This window comes from Anas platyrhynchos, chromosome 12 (genome assembly GCF_047663525.1).
Source record: "Anas platyrhynchos isolate ZD024472 breed Pekin duck chromosome 12, IASCAAS_PekinDuck_T2T, whole genome shotgun sequence".
Lineage (NCBI taxonomy): Eukaryota > Metazoa > Chordata > Aves > Anseriformes > Anatidae > Anas > Anas platyrhynchos.
Window position 1 is genome coordinate 19,228,836 of NC_092598.1, and position 17,746 is coordinate 19,246,581.

General features: G+C 38.1%; 1 long non-coding RNA gene across 1 annotated transcript in view; it reads left to right on the top strand.

Annotated features, from left to right (window-relative positions):
• LOC101804338 (uncharacterized) overlaps positions 1-17,746 on the top strand; it is a 350,024-nt gene that overhangs the window by 43,018 nt on the left and 289,260 nt on the right. The window contains exons 2-3 of the long non-coding RNA XR_011812257.1: positions 5,426-5,596; positions 16,446-16,543. This is a non-coding gene — a long non-coding RNA (uncharacterized lncRNA). The remainder of the gene's footprint in view (positions 1-5,425; positions 5,597-16,445; positions 16,544-17,746) is intronic.

Here is a 17,746-nt window from a genome sequence, read left to right on the forward strand (position 1 = left end):
CTGAGGACAAAGTTGATTTTAGTCCTGTAACTCGTTCTTACTGTTATTGAGTCTCACTGGGTGACAGTTCAAGTGACTGTACACAACTAGCAATGCAGAGCACGTTATTTCTACAGTCACTGCCAAAACCAGAATTCATTTTAATAAGAGGGGAGAATTCTGTCAGGGCAAGATTTCTGATATGCCTTACAGGATTAATCTCACTTTCAATAGAAAATATTTGTTATCTTAGAGCAAGACACATGCTGCCACAGCTGGGACTCTTCATAATCTCTCAGTTTGCTTAATTGCTTTAGTGTTGCTTTTACAATTAAGACCTTTTAACTTGTCACATATTAATAGTAGGGATGGCCCCTGAAACAGGCTGGTAATCTCCTGTTCTTCTGAAAGTTCATAGGAATGTGTTAATCTTGTTGTTACTGTAAAAGCAATAGAGGGAAGTAGAAAACCATTTCTTATAAATTGCTGGAGTCTGGCTAGTAGAACACATGTAGTTCTGTATTATTCAGTAGGCAGCTGATAGCTGAGATAAATATTATTTATTCCTTATTTATTTTTAAATGGCATTGTCCTGTGATATGTGCTTGGTTGTGGGCTTATTGATATAAATCTACTAAAATTAGTTTTTTATTATCATCTTGTAAGACAGAAGTGAAACGCTGTTTAAGAAGGAAATGTTGGACTTGCTGGAAAAAGGACTCTTCCGGGTCTATTGAGCACATAGCAGAGCTTAGCAGATAGCATCCATTGAATAATTTCTGGTTGTGGAAGCTGCACAATAATCATAAGCCATTTTTGTGGGTCATTAACAGCTAGAGATTATTTTTAAGGTGATGTTTACAACAGACAATATTTTCTCTCTGAAGCCTATCAAAAAAAAAAAGAAATCTGATTAAAACAGGATCAGAGAAAGCACTGAGATGTGCTGTTATAACTTGAAATCTCATTAGACTATAACAAGTTAAAGGCAGGGCAAATTTTATGCTTCAGCACGTTATGAGGATCTTTGATGTTTTCAACCATAAATAATTAGTCCATGGTGATGATTCTCTAGCTAGTTCCTCCTCTTGCAGTACAGTATATTGAAGCAGAGCAATCTGTTGGATGCAGAGAAGCATTTAGCAAACGTCATTATAAGGTAGTAGGAAACTGTTCAGAGACCTCCACTAAAGCTGAAGCTGAATAACTACAGGAAAAGAAACTACAAATTAATGGTCCAATTATACTTGCAGCAATTTACATTTAATTATTATTTAATAATTTATAACTAAGAAAGATTACGTGGTGTGTTTCACAGCTGGATTACAGATTTGGAGCAAGCTCTGTATAAATTTAGGAGTATATTTTTTTCCTGGCATAGTCTCAAACTGCAGCTGATGGTGTTATCCTCTGCTCAGTTTGGAAGTGTGTTTAGTTTATTAGTTACCAAATAATGGTAATGTTTTTATTTCTGGTATCACAAAGCAGGAAATTATGTTGCTTCACTGAAATGTTGACAGGTCTGTTTGTTTGTTTATTTTTTTAATTATTTTTTTTAGATAAACACTAGTATTGTTTTTCTCCTTTTAAAACTGAAGTGGAATAAAGTAGTGATCGTCATTGAAGAAGCTGGGATAAAGTCTGGAACAGACTATTTTGCTCAGTGGTATCTTATTTAAATGAATTGGATCATTCTAAACAAGAAAACCCACCTGTTCAAACAACCTCCAAAGCAACAGAAAACACCCACCAAACAACAAAACAGAACAAAATGAAACAAAAAGATTACCACCGCCACAAAAATGAAATCAAATAACAAAAACAAAACAAACAAAAACAAACAAACAAAAACCTAACAACACTACACTTAAAACTTACCTGCTGGAGCCACCAGATCTACACAGAACTCTACTATTTTTTCATTAAAATGTAAACAAAAGAATGAATGTGATTTTCTGTTATAGTTTCTTTTGTTATGCTTGTTTGTTATGTTTTCTTTTCTTAAACTCTGTACAAATCCAGAAATAATGTGTCCCCTACCTTAATCTAGAATATTTTTTTTTCACGTGGAACTCTCCAGGGGGACTTCATGTTGAAATTTTCCATCAGATGTCTGAAATAAAACCTTGTTCATCATCCTTTGTTCCCCAGAGTAGTAATGTTAAATAGAGTGTTCTAAAATTGAATAATGTACATTTACTTAAATTACTTGAAATGATAAAAAAAAAAGTAGATACAACAAAATAAAGAAGTAGTTTTTATTCTACTAGAATAAAGTTTTCTACTAGATTTATTTGTAGGCTTTTTGGGTGTGAGTATGAATGTAATTATAGCAATAAGAAGGCTGGTAGACTACAAGTTTCTTTCAAAAATATTAAATGGGCAGTCAAAAGATGAATTAAATTTTTAAATTGGTCCAATCCCCTAGAGATAATATTAGAAAGCTTTTTGATCAGAAAAGCCCTGTGTCATAGAATATTTGCTTTCACTTTTTTTTTTTTTTTTTCTTCTTTCCCCACTGGGTACATCTACAGCATGCAACACTAGCTTTTTATTTTGTAAGAGTTCATACAGTCCTGCTGTTTTTTCCATCAAAGTTTTCATCTCTTCATGGAAAAAAAAAAAAAAAAAAGTAATTGGTTGTGGTAGAAGTCATTTGAGGGTCAAAAATCAAGGAAATAGGATGGTTCTAAGTGGGGAGTAGGCATTAGGAATTAAGGTCAACCCTTAAGGAAGAGAGGTCCTGGAAATCTGATGAGCCTTTGGGTCACAAAAGGCAAAGAGCATCTAAGCCATTTGAACTCTTTCTCTTCCTAAGCAAAGTAGATTATACCTTCACCTCCTTACTTCCTCCCAACATTTTGTTTTGATACAAACATGCTTGTAATTATGATGTGATATTTTTTATGTCTCATATGAAGGCAAAGGAATGCTGCTCAGGCTTAGACTACCAGCAATAATAAGTAGCATTAGGTTCTACAGTAAACATTATAAAATGAGAAAAAATGAACCAAAAGCAAGAGAAGGATTACAGATAATAGAGCTTTTATTTTGTATGTAGTAGGCAGATGCTGATCATTGGTGATATGAGGTAGAAAACACATTTGCTTTCTATAAAAATAGAATTTTGAAGTTGTTTTAAAATCTTAATGGCTGATTTTTTTTTTTTTTTGCATTAATGTCATTATTGCAAATATTTTGTTGCAATTTCTGTAATGCTTTTATTAAAAACCTTACTAAGAAAAAGTCAATCTTTTTTTTTTTTTAAAAAAAAAGTATTTTTAGTGAGTGAGAAATTTCATACATCACTTGAATGTTTGCAGTAAGAAAAAGAAAGGGGAGAGAGAGGAGAGGGAGAGGAAGGGCAGAGTCCAATATTTACTAGAAATAAACATTAGGTAAAAATATGAGAGAACCTACAGGGTCACTGTGAAAACAGGGGGCTAAATTCTTTAAAACACAGGTGGGATGGAAAAGCTCTTTGTGGCACTGTCAAGAAGCTGTGTGAGTGGGATGTTTGCAACCGCTTTGTTTCTCTTTTGTTTAGTTAGGTAACTAAAATCATTTAATTCTGCACTCTGAGAGCAGAAGGAGGAATGAATTTGTGACTTTGTGACTTAAGAATCAAATCTATTTACTTCTCCCTGCTTTTTTATGTGTATTTGTTTCTTTACATGTACTTTGTCAGTATTGTTAGAAGTTGCGTGCTATGTGGCTGGCTGGCTGAATAGTGATGGATTCCTAACTCTTGCTGCCAGGTGATTTCTTAAGAAATCTAGTATTGTTCTCTTCATTTTCTTCATTCTGCTTAAAGTAATAAAATAAAATAAAAATAAACAACAACAACAATAATAATAATAAACGGGGCAGGATAAAGCAGGAGCTCACTGGAATGGTGTGCCTCTGGCTTGAATTAGTGACCAGCACCTTGAGGGGCATAGCTGGTTGCTGGCACACATGAAAGCCCATGTCACAACTTCTGTGTTCACCGTGGGAACCAGGTTAAATTGACACTGTAATGGGCTGTAATCAGATCTAGTTTTCCTACTGTAGATATACTGAGAGCCAATTTAGTGTTCTGAGAAGACTGTGGCAGTTTTAGTTTAATTTTAATATCCTGAGAACAGAATTGAGACTGAAGACTGTCAGTAATAGGCTGACTAAAAGTAATTGGTTTGCAGGAAAAAACTTTTTTATTATTTTATTGTATTGTATTGTATTGTATTTTTTACTGATGATCTGTGAGACTTCCTGTAGAACATTTCACAGTCCTAATTTGAAACCAGATACTGCAATAAATTCAAAATCCAGTCTGTGTGTACAGAGCAGAACTAGCAGGACCCATGTCACCCCCAAGAAAAGTTATGCCAGAGGATTCACAAATGAATTCTTGGTTTCACAAGAGATGAAACGTGTTGTCTCAGATTACTTATTTAGTGCTTCCTGGTTCAGTCATTTTTTGTGGTGTTTGGCAGTTCTGACTTATGTGGAAATAGTTTGTGGCCTCTAAGTTAGAACTAGGGATTAATGCTCTTCTGTGAATGTAGGTGAATTGGATGATTATGGGGGCTTGAAACTGATGCTGCCTCACTTAGAAAGCTATATACAGATTTAGCTTAGGTTGACAACGGGTGTGCAGATCCAATGAATATTTTTAGAATGCTATTTTTTGAAGAAAACCTGCAGTGTATGCTCATGTAATTTTTTATGTACGCCTTGCACTAATCATAATTTTGCTATGTGTCCCTTTTTGGAGTTGCTAACTGTAAACTTGGGGGGATGTTCCTGAGAAGGACCAGTGTCTTATCTTTTCCCCATCTTAACTCTGCATTGGATGATTTGCACTGGTAGCTAACACAGCATGATGAGCATAGTCCATAACCTTTTATCCTGTCATGGTTTAACCCAGTCAGCAGCTAAACACCACGCAGCCGTTCGCTCATCCTACCCCCTCCCTCTCTGGGATGGGGGAGAGAAACGGGAAAATAATAATAATAATAATAGTGCTACTAATAATCATGTGTATGAAAGAAGTGATGCACAATACAATTGCTCACCACCTGCTGACCGATGCCCAGCCTATCCCCGAGTAGCCAGTCCCCCACCCCATCTAGCCACCCCTATATATTGTTCAGCATGACCCCAGATGGTATGGAATACCCCTTTGGCCAGTTGGGGCCAGCTGTCCTGGGTCTGTCCCCTCCCAGCTCCTGCTGCACCCCCAGCCTGCCTGCTGGCAGGACAGAGAGAAAAGCTGAAAAGTCCTTGGATTGGTGTAAGCACTGCTCTGCAACAATTAAAACACCAGCATGTTATCAGCACTCTTCTCATCCGAATCCAAAACATAGCACCCTACCAGCTACTAGGAGGAAAATTAACTCTATCTTCACTGAAACCAGGGCAATACTGAAGTAGCAAGCCAAAACTTTTGGTTTTCTCTGTTTAGGAGGAAGGAAGACCATCCATTCTGGATTATGCAAGAAGTGGTAGTTGTCCTTGAGGTGGAGCAGACTATTCAGTCAAAATCAGCAAAAAGAGAGAGGAGAACATGCTGCTTTTGAGGATGAAGCTATGCTTCTTCCTGTCCCTTATGCGACTTAAGTGGCTGGAGAAGCAGGTAAGAAAATTTCACAGGTTTCTCAGAAAACTGTTATTTATTTATTTATTTTATCTGATGCATGTATAATATGTAACAAACTTTGCAAGTCTGAAATGGTGGTGTTTGTTCTTCAAGAGACTTGAGGGAGCCACATTGTCTACTCTCACATGAGAGGATGAGCTCTGCCCTTCAGTTGCCTTTCCAGAATGTGGTTACTGTTCTGCAACAGTAACTATTAGACAAGGGGATAGGAAGCCCTCTCCTGAAAGCGTGAGTAAATCCTGTTAGATAAAGTAGTTATCTCATGAATGTATTTAAGAGGTGCTTTCAGGATAGGGATTTATGGTTTTGTTTTACAACACAACAGGAGCCTAACCGTAATCAGGCCATATCTGGACTCTTAGCTCTTTTAATTTCTGTAAGTCACTAACTGACTGGAAATAGCCTGAATCAGTAAACATAAGAAAGTTGATTCATGTTCATATGAAATGTGCTTTTTAATTTCTGCATAGTTATATCCTTATACACTGCTGTGTTAAAAGAAAACCTTATAATACTCTTAACCTCTGTATAAAACATGTAGTTATGTTATCAGAGGCTTTAAGGAACAAAACATTCATTATGTCCAGAATCTTCAAATGCATAAATATAAATATCAGTTTAATGGTTTAGGTTTTACAACTGTGGCGTTGTTCTGTCATGCTTCTGAAATGAGAAAAAAAAATTGCTTCTGCTGTTGCTGTAGCCTTGCTGGTTCCTATAGTGCTTTTGGAAGATTTGGAAGATGCTATTTAATTAAATTCAGATTCAAAGAATTATTTTCCTGCAGTTACATGAAACAGTTATGTTCAGGGAAAAACAAACAAACAAAAAAAAAAAAGAAAAGAGAGAGAGAGAGAATAAGGACACAGGGTGGATAAGGTTGATTTTTGTAAGCTTACAGTATATGCAGCACTTTATAAAAGACATCCTGGAAATGTGATTTCAACTTTTTAAAGCATAACTAGCTTTAGATCAGAAAACCATGACAGGGAGGCTTACCACTCTAAATTACAGAATCAGAATCACAGAATTGTCTAGGTCAGAAGAGACCTCAAGATCATTGAGTCCAACTTCTGACCTAACACTAACATATCGCTAAGTTCAACATCTACACGTCTTTTAAAGACCTCCAGGAATGGTGACTCCACCACTTCCCTGGGCAACTGTCTCAATGCCTCACAACCCTCTCAGTAAAGAAGTTCTTCCTAATATCCAACCTAAACCTCGTGTGGCATAACTTTAGCCCATTCCCCCTCGTCCTTTCACCAGGCATGTGTGAGAATAGAGCAACCCCCACCTCTCTACAGCCTTCTTTAATGTTATTATAAAGAGCAATAAGGTCGCCCCTGAGCCTCCTTTTCTCCAAGCTGAAAATTCAGTCATATAAATTGATTTGCTATTGGGGTTCTTTGGATTTTAGTGATTGCTGTAGAATTTAGGGCAATGTGATCTGGATCTGTTTAGATTTCCAGAAAATGTACTGATTTACCACTGTGTTGGAACTGAAATTGTCAGGAATCCTATTATCTTCTAGGGTGCAAAAGTTGATGTCATGAAAAAGAAAAATATTTAAATTGTGATTTCTCAAGACTTGTCATGGGGGTCTTGTAAAAGATACTTTCTCTCTCTAGAAACCCTGGCTTTCTATGTTTTTCACTAAAGATGTGAATTACAATATTTCTTGTATTCAGCCATTTCTGTAGATGTCATGCTGTTTGTTTATAATTATAAATCTTAATCCTTAAAGTAACTGTTTTGTTATCAAATTAGTCTTTGCACAATATGTGCCACAACAACAGTCACTAGTTCATCAAGGGTCTAAACACTAGGCCCTAAGTTAAGTTGAGAAAAATCCTATTGACTTGAGCTGTATAGGACCAAACCCCAGACCACTAAATTTTCTTTGAGGTTGCTAGTATTTTTAGGGTGGTACCTAATCTTGCCTTAAAATTTTCAAAAGACAGAGAAGTCAAAATATAGTGCTGTTTTAGCACCAAATTCTCTATGAAATAAAGAGAACAGAATGAAGTGCCTGGAGGGGGTGTTTCCAGCTGTCCCTGCATAGTAAATTGTAAGCATTTAGCTGAGGCTGAGAGATTTTTGCTTCTGTACAGGAATAAGCATAGCTCAAACAAAGCATAATTTGCAGAAGTCAGAGCTAACTTAAAAAGAATTATCCAAGATGAGTCATAGAAAGATTAAAAACCTCCATTTTTAGCAAAGCTGATGAGCTGTTAGAAAAATATGACAGCACTGAAATGAAACACTGCCATGCAAGGATTTTAGGGAATCTACAAATTGTAACATGACAAAGCAGATAGCCACCTTTATATGTGTAGCTAATGATATGGTAGTAATTTCTGAAATACTGAAGAAACAGGATCTTTTGAGAAACAAGAAATTATTTTATATGAAAAAAATGTAAGCTATGTTTAGCTAAACTTAGCTATAGCATACTGACACTTGAAACACCCTAGAAACTACTTGATTTTGGACTAAAAGTTGAACAGAAACCTATCATGGTCTTAAGTATTTTAACAGGTTCTATGATTTTTCAAAATAATCTACTAATCTACTTTTTTTTTTTTTTTTTTAGATAATTCTGGGTTCCAATACTATAGTTCCACAAGAAATTTATTTATTTATTTATTCATTTTCTTTTCCCTCTTCTACATGTTGTGAGGGAAGTAATCCATGCTTCTAAAGTAACAGATGAAACACAGTGAGGTGTCAGAGGAAAGGCAAACATTTTAATGGAGTAGGATTCTGGACATTCCAAGTCAGACTCTCTCACAGTCCACCATTATTTCTCTTACGTGACTTATGATGTATAGCAGATAAGTTAGTATCTATGTACATGTGATTATTTCTAAGCAAAATTTCATTTGTCCTTAAAGCCAGCTTCCTTGTGAAAGTGATTTTCCTTCTTTATGTACTTTGAAACTAAGGAACAGTAGTTCGTGTTGGGCAATTTTTATTGTACCCCTTGAGACAAAATAAATGATTAAATATGCAGAAATTTTTTGAATGTTGCCTTGGACAAAGTCCTACCACCACAAGCGATTCTACAAGGAGTCTGCAAAGATGGAACACAAGTGGATTCCTTATATACACTTGCACCTGCACCAGTCATAGGAACATGAGCATCAGGTGTCTTCACCCACTGTTTGATTCATGTCCCAGTGCCAGTTCTGTTTACAAGAGTGGCCTCTGACCACTAGCTTTCCATGATCATTAGAAAACAACATGGTGGCATTTCTTGCCAACCCTTCCTTTTCCACAGCCTGTACCCCAGCTGTGAACCAGTGAGAGAAGAGTTTTAACGATCCCCTCTCACTCACTCTCATTAACTAGCACCTTCATTGAGGTCTCTTGGAGTCTTTTGCTCTGTACACTGGACTTTTCCTGATTTTAGGAAATCTGCTCAGCACAGTGATTCATAGGTTAGGTAAGAGTCTGAAATGAAGCTGAAAAGAAATTTATAAAGAATAACTACTCAAATTAGGACTCTTCACCCACAGAATGTAATAATGCCACCTTGACAGTCCCTTTCAACATAGATCTGAACACACTTAAATATATCATATTAAACTGCTCTTTTTGTTCAACAAAGAGAAGGTAAAGCTTATTGTTAGTTTCTTAAGAGGTTACAGTATAAGCCTATGTGGTTAAATATATTTTAAAATTACTAATTAGGTTTTCTGTAGTAATAGTTGTAGTTGGAATTATAGAGAGTCTATAGAGAATAATTCATGTGGCCAAGGTATTGTAGAACTTTCATTTTTGTAGACATATGGGACTGGGAAGAATGGTTTGATGTGATCATGTCTGAATATTGCTAAGCAGGCGCTGATGAAAGCAGTTTTTTAGCAGTTTTTTCACTGTTTAAAACAACAAAAAAAAGGCAAACAATGGTTTATGTGAAACACAAGTCTCATTTAAAAGTAAGAGTTAAGAAAAAATTCTGCGATGCCCATAGCAAAAGGAAATGTTCAAGGTCCATCTTCCATGATCATGAGTTAAATGCTGATTTCATAGTGCTTTAACACATCCTTCTCTGATTTTTTCCCTGCTTCACACTGAAGTGTCAATCAAGAAAGCAGATTTAAATTGCCTCTGGTTGCAAAATAAAAACAAGAAAATAGTTTAAAATTTCCAATTAAAGCAGAAAATAAGGAGCTAAGTGTAACTGAAGTAAATTTATCTAAAGTTCTAACAGTTTCTGGTAACCGCAGCTACTGTGTGTGTCATGTTCCCAGTACGAATGCAGCTCCTTAGTTAGCATGATCTTTTGTTTTTGTTTCTTTTTCTTCAGGTCCAACTGAACACATCAAAGCCAATATTGCATTACAGAATTCTAATGAGATGAAGCATAAAACCAATCTAATGTTAAAAAGTTCAACATGCCTGTCTCTCATAGGAAAACTTGTAATTGGAGTAAAAATATTGAAGAAGCAGTGTGTCATTTTTCTATTTACGCTTAAAAAGTTGAAGGAAATGTGTTGAGAATCCACACAGCCTAGAGATCTTTAACAAATTGTCTTTTGGTGGTATAAGGAGCCAAGTGTGAACTGGAGCTACATTATGAAGTTAGTGAACCCAGAAAAACAAACAAACATTTAATGCCTGCAAGTCCGCTCGCATTAGCCCTGAGATTTCTCCAGTGTGGAGCTGGCAGTTCTTTCTGATTGGCCTTGCCTTAGACACATTAGTTGCAACAGTGAAGTGTCTTGCTTTACAAACAAACAGATTTCAACCAGAAGATAAGAGCTACTCTAGGCAGGTAGCTAAAGAATTTTTTGGGTGGCAAAAACAAGTGAAGTTTCACTAAGTATTAATATATTTCATCAACTTGCAGGCCTCTAATGCTGGGAATTAACAATTCATTGAACTCAGCTGTGATTGCTCTGGATTCAAGTAAAATTTAATAAACCATAAACTAAACGAAGTTTTCTTTTTAGCCAGATGAAGTGCATAATTTTCCTCCCTCAAGTATTGAATTCTGTTGATAGTAATGAGATTAAAAATTATTCACAGTTAATCTAAAAAAAAATATTTACCAAAAAAATCAATTTGAATGCAAATTGGAATGACTCTTCATTAAAATGAAAATACATGTAAGCTTGCAAATTTTACTTGCCACATATTGATTATGGAACACAGTTATCGAAACAAAACTTTTCATTATAGAAACAATAATGGTGGTTAAAATGGCTTTTAACAGCAACAGCACTAACCACAGTATTGTCTAAAGATTCACTGGGAAACTCTCTAAGAATATCTGCAGTTTTTGCTTGTGACTCTGGAGGCTTTGTGCAAAGCCTGTGCACATACCCTGTTCACTCCAGATAGGCACCTCTGTGTTAACAAGCATCAGAGAAACTTCTTAATTTCACTTCTTTTATGACTTTGAAGTTCTAAGGCTGCCTCCTTGATGTGGCACATATATGTGTCACTGAGACCTAGCACAAGAGCAGGGAGAATTGACAATTGCAAGTGCAAAGCAGGAAGGAAAAAAAATTAATTAACGAGATCATGGTTTTAAAATTTCATAATTGTGTAGCTTCCCTACAAATCTAGGGAAAAACAAAACAAAACAAAAACAAACAAACAAACAAAAAACAAAAACAATTGGTGATTGGTTGAAGCCCCAGGTTGATGGGTCTGAGCCTGAATTGTCAGTGTTCTGTTTTTGTATCATTCTGATTTGCTCATGGAATTTCAGGTTCTGGAAGAGAGCTATGGCAATATTATTTTAAAAAAGAGGATTAATGTGCTTCAAATTTAGTGCTGCGTTAATTGCAATATAATCTTTGTTTTATAAAGTTTCTAGTATCTACTATAAATTTTGTGACTTTGGTAACATTTCCTCTGGGAACATTTTTGGCCCTAATAAATTTAGCATCAACAGAAATGTTCCATCATTCAGTGTAATTGAGTTGGCCAATTAACTGTATGTAAAGGCCATGCCTACCAAATGCTGAATGTATGAAGTACACTGTTTGGCAGAAGCAAGGTCACCTGCTCCATATGTTTGCTTTCATTAATAATGTGCACATTTCATCTGAACATTAAGCTAAATTAACCTAATTATCTGTGACAGCTAATTTTCTTAGTGATAGGGAAGTGTTTAGGGAGTAGATTTTTAATATAGTGAAGGATCATCTATAAGTTAGAAATTGCAGCCTGAAAAATACATTAGTACTTGTGAGAAGAGCTCACCAAACAGGTCAGATGAGAGAGCAAATTAATAATTAAGAATGCGAGAATATATAGAAGAAATAGTTTCGGGCCTGGAGGAAATTGGAACTTCTATTTCATGTTTGTGTGGTTGTTGCTTTTTGTATATATATATATATATATATATATATATTTTTTTTTTTTTTTTTCTTGAGAGAGAGGGAGAATAATTCACAAGCAGAGGTCAACTGTTTTGTAAAGAAAATGCAGAACAAGTCTGGATGGCTTCTTAACTTTTCAGTGCCAGTCCCTAAGGACATGGGATGGGGATATTCATGTATCTTTAATGCATCTCTTACCAAAAATACTGGGGTTATGTTACTGAAAGTGTCTGAAATAGCATCTTATTCTAGGAAGTGTTAACAGGCAGTGTTATTCAGTTAACAGGCAGTTCTCATTTTCTCACTCCTCTCCCAGCTGCTGTAGCACAGCAGTTTTGTTCTCTCGTCTTTCAATCTGCTCTCCCACAGGCCCAAGCAGTGTCATTGGCTTAGCTCTGGCCAGCAGCAGGTCTCTTTTGAAGCAGCTGGAGCTGGCTCTTCTCTGGCATGGGGCAGCTGCTGGGGTGTTGTAGTGGGTTTACGTGGCAAGGCTTTGGTAGCAGGGGGCCATAGGGGTGGTTTCTGTGAGAAAGATCTAGAAGCCGCCCCATGTTTGGGAAGGGCCCCATTGTTTTCCAGATCTGAGCCAATAAGCGATGTTGTTTTGCGCCTCTGTGAGAGCATATTTAAGACAGGGAAAAAACTGCTGCGCCACACAGCAGCCGGGAGAGTCAAGGGAGTGAGAAACAGCCTTGCAGGTGCCAAGGTCAGTGTAGAAGGAGGGGGAGAGGTGCTCCAGGCGCCGGAGCAGAAGTCCCCTGCGGCCTGTGGTGAGGACCATGGTGAAGCAGGATGTCCCCCTGCAGCCCATGGAGTACCACGGTGGAGCAGGGTTCCACGCTGCAGCCCGTGGAGGAGACCACGGTGGAGCAGGTGGCCCTGCACTGATGGAGGCTGCCGCCTGTGGAAGACCCCTGCCGGAGCAGATTCCGGGCCGGACCTGTAGCCCGTGGAGAGGAGCCCACGCAGGAGCAGGTGATCTGGCAGGAGCTGCTGCCCGTAGGGGAGCCAGGTTGGAGCAGTTTTCTCCTGAGGGATGGACCCCGTGGTACGGACCCATATCTGGAGCAGTTCTGGAAGAGCTGCTGCCTGTGGGAAGCCCACGCCGGATCAGTTCGTCAAGGACTGCATCCCGTGGGTGGGACCCCACAGCACAGGGGACGAGAGTGACCGAGAAGGAGCGGCAGAGAAGAAGTGCTGTAGACTGACCATAACCCCATTCCCCCGTTCCCCTGTGCCGCTCGGGGGGAGGAGGTGGAAGAGGGTGGATGGGGGGAGGCGCTTTTGGTTTCTTTCCTTTGTTTCTCACTTCTCTAGCTTGTTAGTAATGAGCAATAAATCTTACTATCTGTCTTCTTATGCTGAGTCTGGTTTGCCCGTTACACTAATTATTGCGTGATTTTCTCGTCCTTATCTCAATCCTTGAGCCCCTTTCACATATTTTCTCCCCATTCCTCTTTGAGGAGGGGGAGTGAGAGAGCGGCTGTGGTGGAGCTCGGCTGCCCACTCGAGCGGAACCACGACAGTCCTTTTTGGCGCCCAACGTGGGGCTCGAGGAATTTGAGATAAGGATGATAGTTGGTAGAAGTAACGGGCAAAATATGCGCAAGATGATTGTTAAGAATGTACAAGTTGTGAAGAATTTAAGAAAGCAGTAACTGTGAGATGTTAGTGTGGTGAAGGGACGAGGGGTGGTGTGTGTGTAAAATGTCCACCTTGTCGGTGCTGTGATGATGTTATGTTTATTTTGGTGTGGTGAATTTTGTTTTCTTTTTGATTTAAGTGAAATTTGTGAAAGTTGTTGTGATAATTGTAAAGTAAGAGTATATTGTGAGTAATCTTAAATATGCTTTTCACAGAGGCGAGGGGTGGAATGTAGTGGGTTTACGTGGCAAGGCTTTGGTAGCAGGGGGCCATAGGGGTGGTTTCTGTGAGAAAGATCTAGAAGCCGCCCCATGTTTGGGAAGGGCCCCATTGTTTTCCAGATCTGAGCCAATAAGCGATGTTGTTTTGCGCCTCTGTGAGAGCATATTTAAGACAGGGAAAAAACTGCTGCGCCACACAGCAGCCGGGAGAGTCAAGGGAGTGAGAAACAGCCTTGCAGGTGCCAAGGTCAGTGTAGAAGGAGGGGGAGAGGTGCTCCAGGCGCCGGAGCAGAAGTCCCCTGCGGCCTGTGGTGAGGACCATGGTGAAGCAGGATGTCCCCCTGCAGCCCATGGAGTACCACGGTGGAGCAGGGTTCCACGCTGCAGCCCGTGGAGGAGACCACGGTGGAGCAGGTGGCCCTGCACTGATGGAGGCTGCCGCCTGTGGAAGACCCCTGCCGGAGCAGATTCCGGGCCGGACCTGTAGCCCGTGGAGAGGAGCCCACGCAGGAGCAGGTGATCTGGCAGGAGCTGCTGCCCGTAGGGGAGCCAGGTTGGAGCAGTTTTCTCCTGAGGGATGGACCCCGTGGTACGGACCCATATCTGGAGCAGTTCTGGAAGAGCTGCTGCCTGTGGGAAGCCCACGCCGGATCAGTTCGTCAAGGACTGCATCCCGTGGGTGGGACCCCACAGCACAGGGGACGAGAGTGACCGAGAAGGAGCGGCAGAGAAGAAGTGCTGTAGACTGACCATAACCCCATTCCCCCGTTCCCCTGTGCCGCTCGGGGGGAGGAGGTGGAAGAGGGTGGATGGGGGGAGGCGCTTTTGGTTTCTTTCCTTTGTTTCTCACTTCTCTAGCTTGTTAGTAATGAGCAATAAATCTTACTATCTGTCTTCTTATGCTGAGTCTGGTTTGCCCGTTACACTAATTATTGCGTGATTTTCTCGTCCTTATCTCAATCCTTGAGCCCCTTTCACATATTTTCTCCCCATTCCTCTTTGAGGAGGGGGAGTGAGAGAGCGGCTGTGGTGGAGCTCGGCTGCCCACTCGAGCGGAACCACGACAGGTGTGCACACAGCCCTTGAAGTGTCCCACTTTACCTTCATCCTACTCTTTGCCAGTCTTCACTTCATTTTGCATCTCTCACTGCTCATCAGCATTCCTTCCTGGCAAATTCCCAGAGGGTGTAGATGGAAATGTGACAACATGCACATTTTGAAAGTTCAACAGAGTTAAGGGAGCAGTTCATTCCACTTTGGTTTACCAAGTAGAATAAATTTCAGAAACAATGGTCTCTCTTACTGAAACTGTTTTTATTTGATGCAGTAAAGTTGCTACTGTTTTTTTTTTTTTTTTTTTTTTTTTTTTTTTTTTTTTTATAAGTGTTTTAATTAAATGCTATTTTCTAAGGCTTGAGATATCAATGGGATATCTTCTAGTAACCCAGTGATGACAGCATCTTTTGCTTTTGTAGCATGGACAGATATTTATTTTTTATGTAAAACAAGGTAGCTGACATAATTAGACAGCAATTTGTGACTTCAAATGTAAACATTTTAGGAGCTACAGAATAAGAAGTGGGTGCTAATTAGAGAGCTGTTAGCCAAACATATATAATTGGGTACAGACTGACAGACTATTCCAAACAGCAGGCTATTTATAACTCCACACTGCTTTAAAATTATATTTTGTTTAAAAGACTTTGGACAATGCATAACAGGAGAGTTTGATGATTAGATTTGCACTTTAATTTCTTTAAATAAAGTGAAACCTTGCAAATGTGAATGCTACACAGGCTAGCTGTGATAATTAAAAAGTATTAACTAGATGACTTTGAGGCTGAACCATTTTCTAATTTCTTTAGGAGTGGGGACTCCCTGAAGAGAATTGTAAATTCAAGTATTACTTAATTATGCTTTTAACAATAAAGGGCAGTTTAATCAGCAGCCTCTCAAAAGCCCTTGTCTTGTAGTCATTTATTCCAACAATGAAAATGTCAAGAGATACTTACATTATAAAGTCTTCTGAAAGTACAGTGTACCTATTCACAGGCCCTAACTTTTAGTATAGCTGTTCCTATGGACATTTACCTTTCAATATCCATACAAAATTATTAGTTTAACTGTTTTCAGATAACTGAAGTGTGATTTACTACAAGGTTTTTTTCCTTTTTAAAGGAAAACTTAGAAGATATTTGGGCATTGTGATCATTCTTATGAATAGGGTTGAGAATGTGAATTCCAATAATTACCCTTTAAAGAATGTATTATGTTTCAGAGGCTGGGAAAGCTAAATGTACTCCGGAAACAATTTTAAAGCTTAATAGGAGTTTTTATCTAGATCTTAAAGGGAAATATATGTTAGTTTCTTTTTAGGAGAAGTCATATGAGTTTCTACACGCTCATTTTGAAAATACGTGCTTATACTAACACTGTTTAGATCTCTGGTTGGTAAATTTAAATAACTTACCCTGTAGTAAAAGAGACTACAACAAAGATACTAGTCTCTATTGCACTATGTTTTCCAGTATGCACTTTTTAGTATTTTGTTTTGTTTTATTCTTCTCCATGTGTTTTTTAACCCCTTGATGTAGTATTTCACATCTTATTTTATTCTAGAAGAATAAGTGAACTGAGTGGGGAGAAGAACTGGCCACATAAAATCCTGAACAAGCAATTTTATTGAAGAAACTAGACAAGACAGAAACTACTTTCTTGTAAGTGTGACTCTACATTATATTTCTCCTAGATAATTCTGTTCAAACCTAGTCAATATTTTGGCTTCTTAAATGTGTATGATTCCAGATTAACTGAACACAGTTAGTAAATTGTATAGATTTGCACTGGTATTACTGAGAGAATCTTTTTGAACCAAAAGCTCTATAAGTCTTGGTGGTCCTGGACTGATCAAAATTGCTAGTTAAATTTAAGCTACCTTAAGATCTCGATGTTTGTCTTAGTGACCTTGCCATATATCTTTGAGTATGGACTTACATTTTGTTGACATTGTGGCATTTTGATTAATTACCCCATAGCTGAAACATGGTGATAAAAATGTTTCTTTGACTTATTTCTGTTATATCAGTACCTGTTCAATAATACTTGATTCTGATATGTCATGAACTTCTGTAATTGTAAAAGGATAAGTTGGAGGTTCATTTAGACATCCAGAGTCTCCCTATAAAAAGAGAAAACAACAAAAAAATAAAAATAGAGAAGCCTTTCTTTAAACCCCTACATTTAACATCTGTTTAAAGATGACAGAAATTATAGACTTTAAGGAATTAACATAATACAAAGTAAAATTGACAAAATTTTAATGACTATATCTGTAGTTAGTGCTGGAAAAAGTGGTATTGTTTTTTGTTCAGGAAGCAGAATTGCTATTCAGAAAATGAATCATCCTGATGTAGAAGCCAAAGGCAGAAACAGCAGATTTAAACCATAATGCTCTTAGATTTCTCAGTTCTGCTGTGAATCAATCACACATTGACAAGATCGTGCAGGTACAATGCGAAGAGCATGACACAGCTCTTCTGGCAATGTCACCTCTGCTAGGAGCTGCTAAGACTATTTATACATAAACTGGGATTCTAGTTGGATAGCAGCGTTCCCTTAGTTTTAGCTTTGCTAATGAAAGAGAGCTAGTTCAAATAAAACACAAACCCCAGAGACTCTTGTTTTCATTTAAGTGTGTTTTTATTAAGCTTGACAGCTGAAGCTATCAAATAATCTTACTGTTTTAAGCTTTCTAAAACTAAAGACAAAATCCTGTCACATACTCAGAGAACATGTGTACAGATGCAAGCCTTATCAGTTCCTTCTTAAGTTAATAGGAAGTTGATCAAACTCTAGAATGATGTGAGAGATCTCTCAAAACACAGTAACATTTCAGAAGAAGGTAACTTTTTAAACCCCTT